Source organism: Chenopodium quinoa, unplaced genomic scaffold (assembly GCF_001683475.1).
Source record: "Chenopodium quinoa cultivar QQ74 unplaced genomic scaffold, ASM168347v1, whole genome shotgun sequence".
NCBI lineage: Eukaryota > Viridiplantae > Streptophyta > Magnoliopsida > Caryophyllales > Amaranthaceae > Chenopodium > Chenopodium quinoa.
In genome coordinates, this window is record NW_018743292.1 from 12,087,187 (window position 1) to 12,097,339 (window position 10,153).

At 37.0% G+C, this 10,153-nt stretch overlaps 1 long non-coding RNA gene across 1 annotated transcript; it reads left to right on the forward strand.

Moving 5' to 3' along the window:
* The first annotated feature begins 4,614 nt into the window (after window positions 1–4,614).
* LOC110737075 lies at window positions 4,615–9,253 on the forward strand. Its single transcript, XR_002514333.1, has 4 exons — window positions 4,615–4,815; window positions 5,962–6,109; window positions 6,595–7,030; window positions 7,518–9,253. It is a non-coding gene; the product is annotated as an uncharacterized LOC110737075 (long non-coding RNA).
* The last annotated feature ends 900 nt before the right edge of the window (window positions 9,254–10,153 follow it).

Here is a 10,153-nt window from a genome sequence, read left to right on the forward strand (position 1 = left end):
TTCAAGAAAAAAAATTTGTTAAGTATCAATTTTCACTTAAGTTTCATACCCCCTATTTACAAAATGTTTTTAAAAGGGGTTGGAAATAAATTTGGTATTGGGATTTAGCAAAATAAAAAGGAGATGACATTATTAATTCAAAATTTTAAAAGGGAGAAATAAATTTAAAAACAAAAAAAACAAATTAAATTAGGATTTTTAAAGAGTTTGTCAGAAAAAATTAGATTTTTTGGTCTAAATGTCACCGGAGTTTATTGTTTTTACCAAATTGTCGCATATGGTTAGTGTAGGGAATATTTCAATACTCAACTTTGAGCCCCACTGTGATCATGCACTTTAGCATGGTGGCGTCCAAAGGGAAAGAAGCTAGAGCAAAAGAGTCGCCAACAAGTTTTAGGAACTTGTAAACCGTCCACAGGTGTGAAGGTTACACCCCATTCACGATCACGGAGATCGCTAACTCCATAGTGGTCCGGAACCATGACTAGATATTCGGGGATGATGGTATGAATCCAACCTAAAAGAGATTGAACTCGCTTTAAATAGGCCTCTACTTTATTCTTATCATATTCATTTGTGCTTTTCGATCAACATACAATCAATAAGTTAGCCCTAAATCTGTTTAATCTATGTTGGTTGATTATTAATGCACAAATAAATATATTGTTGGCGATCACTTGAATTAAAAACATATTAGCCTAAAAACAATTTATTAATTATCTTATTAAGCGTGATTTCATGTACAAATTCCCTTTAAACCTACAGAAAGGGGCGTGATCAAGCAAAAACAATAATATCAAGAATAATCAAGCAACATAACAAGCAATATCGACACAACAATCATCATCGACATATAATAAATATTATCATTAAAGCATAATAATATTAGCAAGATCCTAGGCATGATGATTAATAACAAACCCAAGCATGTCACTAAATAAAAATCAAAGTTTTATCCTAAACATGATACTAGCAATATGATATTAGAAATATTAAAGACATCCTAACATGATACTAGAAATCATAAAGACATCCTAACATGATACTAGGAATTAAAATAATATTCTAAGCATGATTTCTATATCAAAAGAATAAATATTAGGGAGATCAAATTACTCACTTTGATGCATCGATCTCTTTCTATCAAAACAATAAACACGTTAGTAACTTCAAGAAGGATTAAATCAAACAATAATATAAAGAAGAATTGAAAAATAGATTTGGGACCAAACCCTTAGAATTATCAATATTTCACGTCGATGTCGAAGGCAACTTCGAGCTTGGCTTGGAGTATTAGAGTCTCGCAAAGGACGTATGGTGTGTGTTTGTGATGTGTTTAGGCTAAGGCTAAGAAAGAGAGAGAAGATTATAGCTTATAGAGAGGATTAGATGATGATTGTTGGTGAATGAAAACGGAGGAAATCGTCCCCTATTTATAGAGAAAAAACCACTGAAAAGATCAGAGAACGATCCGAATTCCATCCGGAATAAAAGGTTTCATCGCGTTGCAATGGGGATATCGCTGCACGATATTTTCATCGTTGTGCGATGGATCCATTGCTGCGCGATGTTTTTCAGAAGATAGGATCCGTACGGAATCCGACTTTCAATCAAATTGGGTTAGTCGAATATCCGTACTTATCCTTGTTTTATTAGAATTAAATCTATTAAAAAACACATGTTTTATTCGAAATAAAATTCTTAATCATTATCTTTTCAAAAAGAGGATAAATCCTAATGGATTTAGGACTCAAAACAACCTTCTAGATAATTCTAGAAGCTTAAGATAATTTCTAATGGTTTTGGAAATATAATTAAGATTAATAGACCCTCTACATGATCATTGGGTCCACATATAAAGCTCGGTTTGGGCACAGTTTAGTATATTGGCCATGACTTCTTATAATAATCGTTGGAAAACTCTTTTCAAGCCCCATCCAACTACACAATTATTGGACCCAGATTATGGACCAAAATAAACTAGTTTGGACGTTATCTTAAAGAAGACACGAAATGAACGATTTTGGAAATACGAAATGAATTAAAACATTTAGATTAGAGATTAGAAAAGGTGAAATTCACGAGACTCTTCAACATTTCACCTTACTCGATAATCAAAGACGTGAAAGTTACTCATCACTGGGTTTGGTTTTTTTTGGGGAGACACAATCAAGAGTCTACAGTTAGCTCTTTTTTTTTTTTTTTTTTTTTTTTTTTATTACCAAATTGTCGCTATGGGTCTTTTTTATTTACTAATCTGATCAATTAGCCAAGCTACTCTACCTATTTAATGGTACTTTTTTTTGGACAAAAACACCCTTTAAATTTTGCAAATTGACCTCCAATATCCAATCTAAATATAAAAAAGGATCCATCTTCTCTATTGGGCCAAACAGGGTAAAATAGTTTCTATTTTAATTCTTTAAAACCAAACCCTTCTGTTTCAGGTAAGTGTTGTGTTTCTCTAGAAAACTATTTTTAAGAAACAGAAGTTATTTTCCAAAAGCTTGGCCAAACAAACCCGCACGAAATTAGTGAGGTTGATTAATAGAGATTAGAGAGAAAAAAGAACATAAACAAAAAAAAAAGCAACAATTAAGAGAATATTTTTATTTTTTTTAGAAGAGTAAGATACATGAAAATTAGGAACGAACAATTAAGAGAATATGAAAGAGTATTAAGAATTAAGTTTTTTTCGGGAAGAAAGTGAAACTAGATTATTCAAAAAAAAAAAAAGTGATGTCATCATTACATTTAGGCGGGAAAAAATTTATAAGATAGTGACATGTATATATCTTGGGAGGAAGATGATATTAGCGGTTGTTATTTTAATACTTACCTCTGTCATTTTTAGTTGACACGTATTCCTTTTTAGGAAGTTTTTTTTTTAGTTGACACGTTTTTTTTTTGGGTAAGTTTTTTAATTTGCATTTACTAGCTATCCACTTGCTTTATCATTCTTTCTCACTCTATCTCCTCTCCTTAATATGTATGCCTAAATTAAACGTGTCAACTACATAGAAACGGAGAAAGTATTAGTTGTAGTTAGTTTGTTGGCCCGCCCGCCATCGACCCACAATTGTCCATTGACTTTATAAGATGTAACCCTCTTTGATCTGATCCGCAAATAACCTACACCCCTGACTCGACCTGTCCAATAACCAAGTCAAGTTATTAAGTTATGAAATGAAACCAAGTCGAATTAGTTCCCAATTTGCCATACTGGGGTGGGACTTTTCAAACCGAACCGGAAAACCGCCCGTTATCGAGCCGAACCATCACGGACCGATGCGTTTATAAACCGCTAATTTTAAACCGAAAACCGAACTGAACCGTACAATGTCAAACCAAAACCAAATCGAACCGCTTATTATCAACCCGTTACGGACCGTAAACCGATAACAAACCGAACTGCTCAAAACCGAAACGAAAGGGAACCGAACCGAATGGTTTATAAACCCGTTATTGACCCGAACCGTTTATAAACCGAAACCGTTTAAACCGTAGAAAAAACCGTTTAAACCGAACCATTTGTAACCCGCTAACCGTTTAAACCGACCCGTTTATGAACCGAAACTGTTTAAACCGCAGGAAAAACTGTTTAAACCGAACTGTTGTAATCCGCTAACTGTTTAAACCAAACCGCTATAACCCGTTAAACCGTTAAAATCGAAGTGTTTTCAAATCGCAACCTGTTTAAACCTGTTTTCAAATCGGGAACTGTTTTCATTGGTATGTATGTATAATTGATAAACATATCTGATTATTAAAACTTAAAAGTTTAAAACACGTGTTGATCGATCTAATTGAATACTTGTACTTCCTTAATTATCGATTTATCGTATTCTAAGTATCAACTCATTAAATCAGGGTCATGACGCGATCTTTAAGACAATCATGACCCAAACCGCTTATAAACCGAATTAACATTGACGGGGTAAAACCGTCCATGAACCGACCCGTTTCAAACCGATTCGATCATGACACAAAACGTTTATAAACCGAACCGGCATGATTCAAACCGTTTATAAACCGAACCGACATTGACCTGGGTAAACCCGCCCCTAAACCGACCCATTTCAAACCGAACCAGCATGATCCGTACCGTTTATAAACCGAACCGACGTTGACCCGGATAAACTCGCCCCTAAAATGACCCGTTTCAAACCAAACTGGCATGATCCGAACCGTTTGTAAACCGAGCCGACATCGACCCGGGTAAACCCGCCCCCGATACTGTCCCGTTTCAAACCGAACCGACATGATCCGAACCGTTTATAAACCGACCCGCTTATGACCCAAACCAAATTTAAACCGTAAAGAAATAAACCGAAACCGAACCGACTCGCGACTAATGCAAACCGAACCGAACCGACCCATCAGCTAAATAAAACCGTTTCAACCCGAACCGCTCCAAACCGAAACCGACTCAAACCGAGGTCAAACCAAACCGCCAGACCGAAGTCCCATTCCCTGGCCCATACATGTATGCGTTGGCCATGACGCATCGCAAACTTTAACCACCCTAACATTTTTAATATAATACGGAGTAGTAGTAATTTCTTATCGTAAAACTGTAAAATGATTAACACATCCTAGTTCCTAACCGTCCATCTCCCGACTCCCCCTTCCAATTTGACCCACTTTACCCTCACACAGTCACACTAACCAAATCAGCTGTTTTCTCTCTCTTGTGGGCTCGATGACTGGGCTTGTCAATAATCTTCCTCCTGTGTCTCCTCCATTGAAGCGTACTATTAACTCTCTATTGAAGCGGCTTTTGAGCTTTCTCGCTCCATTGAAACAGATTATGAGGTAAAGTCGGTTTAGTGTTCTTCTAAGTTGTACAGTACAATTGAACTATTTCGTTATAATTACTCAAGAGTCAAGACTCATAAAACGAGCGATATTGTTGCTAGAATTTTTCCATTGCATACTTTGATTAGAATTTTTATGCGATTTATAAAGCCTAATTTTGATAATTGAATTAAATTTGGTTGCTAACGTGTTGCAGGATTTTGTTTATAAAACTTTAATATTAGGAAGAACAATGAAAATGGACATTTCTGCCCTAATCCAATTTTGGGTACTTACCCATCTGGTTTGATCCATTAAACTGTAAAAAATCAGAATCAAGCAATCTAGGGTTTTATAGGGACCAGAAAAGGGTTGGAACAGTTGAATTTGTTGCGAAACAAATGGGTCTAAAGTTGATTATCTAGGTTTGCTGCTGTTAGTAGTATGAATGGTTATGTTCTTGGTTTTCTTGAGAAAACTTCTCAGTCTTTCAGATTGGTTCCCATTACTGTTAATAGGGTATATTTCCATTCACCTTTTTCAAGTTTATTTCTTGTGATTTGATCCCATGTAAATATGTAATGTATCGTAGATTAAGCTAGTTGGCATCCATGGGTTTATCTTTTTAATGGTAGTACATTTTACATGAGTTTATTTGTGACATTTGGTATTTGATTATGCTAATTGATTTCAACTAAGGAATGTTGATTTTTTTTTTGTTGGTTTAGTTAGTTGAGGAAGGGGATTACAGCTGGTTGGATTTTGTTTTTGTTTGATTGATATCCATGACAATGAAACTGATTTGTACTTGTGTCATTGTGTGATCATTTCGGAACAACTTTGGGAAATTGAAGATTCTTATTTCTCACGCTTATTTATTTCGTTATTAGTGTCATAATTTCATCAACTGGGATAGCTATGCGTTTCAGAATTCATTCATGACATTCCCTGTTATATAGATATGCAGAATAAAAAAGGAATAGCATAATGTTCCATTGGGTTGTCGTCTTTAGAGTGACATTTTGTTGGGATAATTTACTGCGATTTTAAACCCTCCACTCGTGTGTTTCTAAGATTATGATCTTCACGCATGTTTTTGAAGTAGACACCTATATGAGCTCGACTCCTATTCCTAACATGGACCTTGTTGTTGACAATGGTCAGATATTCAGGTTACAACCATTAGCTAGAGCATCACAGTGTATCTGAAAAGGAACCAGAAGCTCCAGCCAAGATTGATGATGCTGAAGATAGAAGACACAAAAGGAACAAACTTACTGACTGTTATGGTACCAAGGGTGCTATAAAGAAGGTTTGATACTCATCTTTGGCATTCAGAAATTGGGAACCAAAGGCATGTGATGTGATACCATGTAGAGAACCTTTTTTCTTTGATCTGTTGCTTCTTGACTGATAATGAGATATCTAAATCAACGGCCATTTGTTTTTCTGCGTTGTGTTATGATAAAACCTTTGAACAGGTTCTATTAAGTTTTAACACAATTCATGTTTAATGAAGTTATGGGGCATCTTGATGTATGCATGTACCAAATTATTAACTCATCAAGTGATGAAATGCTAATTGCTAATGAAAATTTACTTATGGATTAGTCAAAGATTTATAACTGTCAAGTGTAATATAGTAATATGTAGCTATCCAGATTACTGATAAGAGAGTAAGAAGTTTCCAAAATTAGTGGTCAGTTGGTCAAATGTATTAGACTGTATATAATAAAGTTCAGAACCCATGTATAATTTAGATCAGATTTGATTTGGAATTAGATGTCTCTGTTGCAGGACAAGGAGCAATGCGCTTAAGTCAAAAGGCAGATTCTGATGCCATGCCTGAGATAACCGTAAGCCGTGTTTATGAGGCAACTCCTATAGACAAGACAGCAATTGCAAGTTCCAGTTTGGACACTCGCTACAATGTTACCCCACATGTTCTCTCTGCTACAGCACCAGAGAAGGCTAGGCTGATAAGTTGATTGTTTTCACGCTGTCTTAGATGTTTGACATCTTTTCCCCTGAGATGCCATGTAAACATTATATTGTCATCGTACTAATTTATAAGTTTTGGTCTTTTTGGAACTAGTATTGATAATCAAGGCTTCATCTACATCTTGCTACAAGAGAATTGTGTGTTGGAAAGGAGTTGAAATTGGCATGTGCTTTTGTTTGCTTAAAGTAAAACAATAGCAGAAGGTAGATAAGGAAAAATAAAGGGAAGTAGGTGAGCTAATTCTGCCAGCCTTTATATTTGTGTGTGTATTTAGGTGGGGGGGGGGGGGGGGGGGGAGGGGCGGGGTTGGGGGGGTGGGGGGATAAGTTGGTTGCTCTCAGTGAGTTTGTTTTGTTTAAGACATAAGAGCAAATGATAGTGAACTTGGGCTATATGTCAATCTGTCGTGGAAAATGTAGTAAAAGGGTATATACATCTTTGGGTTTGTAGTATAATAACCAATAAGATGGCAATTCTGGCATAGTATGTGTCGGTCATACTGTCTGATCGTGGCTAGTGTTTTGGTAACTCAGTGCTTTTTGTGCATCTCATGCCTAATTCTCGCTGCCTAACTGTTCTGTCTAGATCTCATTTTTCTAATACTCTGGCTAATATCATTGATCTCAAATCCCAATACACATTTTACCTGAATACTCTTTTATTTTCCCCATAGATATGTATGAAGTATGTATGTTATTTTCTATTCTTGATGCTGCAGGATGAAGCACCAAAAAGGTTTGCTGGCATCTTGTCATATTCTCTACTCATAAACTTCAAGAATCGGTATTCTGCTGGTGGCGGCAGCAACCTTCCAAGAATAAAAAATATCTCCCAAGAATTCTGTAACAAAATGTTTGTCGATTCAGATAAAAACAGGATCGCGGATGACAAAATAGGCTCGTTCATTAGCTATGTGCTGGTTCTCACCTTAATGGTTGATGAGTTTCAGACTGGTTATACTGATATTGCCAAGGATCTGAAGATGTCTGCTTTAAGTCCAAGACCTTATTTCGAGAATTTGGGCTGTAAATTTGCGAGAAGAAATAAAGTGGCTGTTGCTATTCTTCCTATTCCTTTCAAGTTCCCAACGCTGAGGAAGAAGAGAATAGGATAGATGTAAATATGGCTTCTGGTAGACTGCTATGAATGAAAGGTAAAGTTACTGACTTGTTGCAATGGAGAAAATTGTAGGATTGTACTAATTATGATGGCTTATTGATTTTATAATTCTGACCTAAGTGCATAGATATACGTAATCAAACATTTTGTGCTTTAAATTTTTTGTTTTACTGATTTGATATTGAAAAACGTGCTTTACTCTTTTTATTTTTTATTAAAAATTTTGTTTTACTGATTTGAAATTGAAAAACGCGTTTTACCCTGGATTAGCTTTGGCAAGTTTATTTTATTTTTTTATTTTTTATTTATTTATTTTTTTTTTTTTTTGACAATGAGTACATATAACGAAAGACAGAAATTACAACCTATAAGAGCTAAACAAAACTACATCAAACCACATACATAAACTACGAAAGGAAAAACTTATGAACTGTAGCTGAGGCAAGATGCTTAATCCATCCCATAAACACGGCTTGCAATGACCACCATTGGAGGACAATTGAAGTGACTGAGAACTCAAACAATGCCTTGCTTCGTACATGTTATAACAGAGCCTGGAAAACCAAGAAAAACTTACAATATCCTTACCGTGACCCGAGAGTTGCAACCTTTGTCGAGAAACTTGAAATGGACAATGGTTGCGGGTTGAAATTAGGGAAGGGAACTGAAACTTGCAAACCCACAAATGCAAGTTCTTGATAGAAGAAGTTGAGAGTTGCCACGACCGAAAGATGAAAGCATCCTGTTGACGAAATAAACCTTCACAACATTCCACTCCTAGGGATCGGAAAGCATAGCTACTTCCTAGGAGTCCAGGAACAAATCTAATAGTCATCCTATCTTATGACTCCGACATGAGAAACCGTACACCCAAATGTGGTTTCTCTTCCTGCAACTCTACTAACAAAGAGAGCAAGAGATTGGAGGACTTTGCTCACCCCAAACATTAAAGATGGGGAGCCTCCGTCTAGATGAGACTAAAAGCGATGATTGACTTTGTCATCACAAAGACTAACAAAGCGATGAAAGCAACCGAACGAATATCTAATTCATGCTTTGATCCCACCTTCCTACTGGCATCTCTCCATGGAGACGGCAACATACCTTCTGAACATTTTGCCTACTAAAGCCCTTGTAAACACCACTCTCGCACTTGCTTTATTTCGCAAAATTCCTTCATATGACCATTTACGAGTATTTGGATGTTTTTGTTTTCCTAATTTATCAGCTACAACCCCGCACAATTTAGCTCCTAGGTCGGCTCCATATGTCTTTTTGGGATACCCCACAAACCACCGCGGATACACTTTTCTAGACCTATCTTCAAATAAAATTATTATTTCCCGTCATGTCACTTTTGATGAATCTACCTTTCCGTTTTGTAATTTGGCCAAGTATCGGACATCAGATTATGATTTCTTAAATCCGGAACCAAGCCCCTTATTTTCACCTTTGTGGGAGCAACACACCCATAATTCCAGCCCACAAAAACAAGTTCAACCGAACAACCTATCCAACAATACAGGCCGGCTCACCAGGTCTGCTACCAGCCCAGCAGGCACTGGTTCACCAGCGGCCCACCCATAATCTGGCAGCCTGCTCCCTAGCTCTCCTACGGCTGGGCATTCTTCTCGGCCTAGTTCTGGGCAGCCCATTGCTTCACCACTCTACACGCCTTCTCCCCTACGTGGCTTAACACCCATTCAACCCACTCACCCCCGCCTCCCTTTCCTCGTGTTACGCGTAGTCAACACGGGATTTTCAAACCCAATCCCAAATATCACCATGCTCACATGACCATATCGTCTCATAAATCACCACTCCCCATGACATATAAAAATGCTCTTAATGATCATAACTGGAATGCAGCGATGCAATGCAAGATGAATATGATGCTCTTATTAAAATAGGGACTTGGGATTAGGTACCCAGGCCTATGGGGGTGAATATTGTTAATTGTATGTGGTTGTTTAAACACAAATACAAGTCTAATTGTGACCTTAAAAGGCACAAAGCTCGTCTTGTTTGTGATGGCAGGTCACAATGCAAGAGGTTGGTGTGGATTGTGATAAGACTTTCAGTTCGGTAGTTAAACCGGCCACTATTCGTACTGTTTCGGGGTTTTCTGATGTCCTGCGGGAGAGTTACAATTCCGAGACTGGAACCGGACGCCTGTACCTGCAAAATAACGGAGACTCCTGAGAGCTCCGCCTCCAACGGTCAAGTTAGTACCTG